Below are 1,194 nucleotides of genomic sequence, written 5' to 3' on the forward strand. Positions count from 1 at the left end.
TTTTTATAATTTTTTTTATTTGTTTATTTGTTTATTTATTTTTGGGCTATTACACTAATAATCAATTAGCAGATATTTTTACCAAGCCCTTAAATGAATAATTTTTTTGCAAAGATAGGCTTGAGCTTAGTATTATTGGGTGTGATATATCTTGAATTTTATAATTTTGTTTTGAGGCATGTTCTTAGGGGGAGCATGTCATTCTTTTATTATTATTTTTTATTTATTATTATTTTTTTTTTTATGATTAAAGAGGGGGAGAAAATTAGGAAAATATGCTCTAAGTTTGTTGTTTTATAATTAATGAATCACTTCGTTGTTGTGATGTTTCATAATTCATTGAGGCTATATCATAGGAGAGAATATGGATTTGAGTGAATTTCAAATTTATAATGAAATATTAGAATGTCTATGATGCATGATATTATTATTTGAACATGTGCATTATTTTAAGTTTTATGGATTTATGGATTTCATACTATTTTTCTTGAAATGGTTTGTCATCATTAATAAAGTGGAGATGGTTGGCCCTTAATCTTAAATTAATTAATTGATGTTTTGATGATAACAAATATACCTTCAATTATTAACAATTCTCAGTAATTTGTCCACAGTGTAAAGTTGAGAATAACGATTTCAACGTTTTTTTTTTTGTTCACTCAAATTAGAGCTAAAACGAAGAAGTTTCAGTAAAAAAAAAAGATACCCGACGTGATGATGTGGTGGTAAAATTGACCGGCGGCAAAATTGACATCTTGAAAGCCTCCATGGTTGCTCTTTGGCTTCCAATTTTATTTCTTATTTATTTTATTCTTGAGAGAGATATTTATTGTATCGTGAGAAGATAGTTGTGAGGTGAGCGATCAAATTGTAAATCTACTCTTCCAAAGAGTTGTGTGTTTCTACAAAATTCAGACAATTGTACCGGTTTGATCCTGAGCCGTGGAAAGAATTGAGTTTGCTCTTAAACTCGTAAAAAGAGCGGTGTAGGGATTGGGTTCTGATCCGAGGAAAGAGCTAAGATAGGTTTATTCAAATTCCAAGAGACGCTTGGAGAGTGGAGTAGGTCGAGTTTGACCTGGCCTCGGTCATATGGTTTGTTGCCCCTGTGTCGAGGACCCATCGCTAGTGCTCGCGTTGCTCGCCCCTTTCGCTGATCTGAGCAAACACTTGCTCCTCCTTCAGCTGAATTAG

Source organism: Cucurbita pepo, chromosome LG02, assembly GCF_002806865.2.
Source record: "Cucurbita pepo subsp. pepo cultivar mu-cu-16 chromosome LG02, ASM280686v2, whole genome shotgun sequence".
Classification (NCBI taxonomy): Eukaryota; Viridiplantae; Streptophyta; class Magnoliopsida; order Cucurbitales; family Cucurbitaceae; genus Cucurbita; species Cucurbita pepo.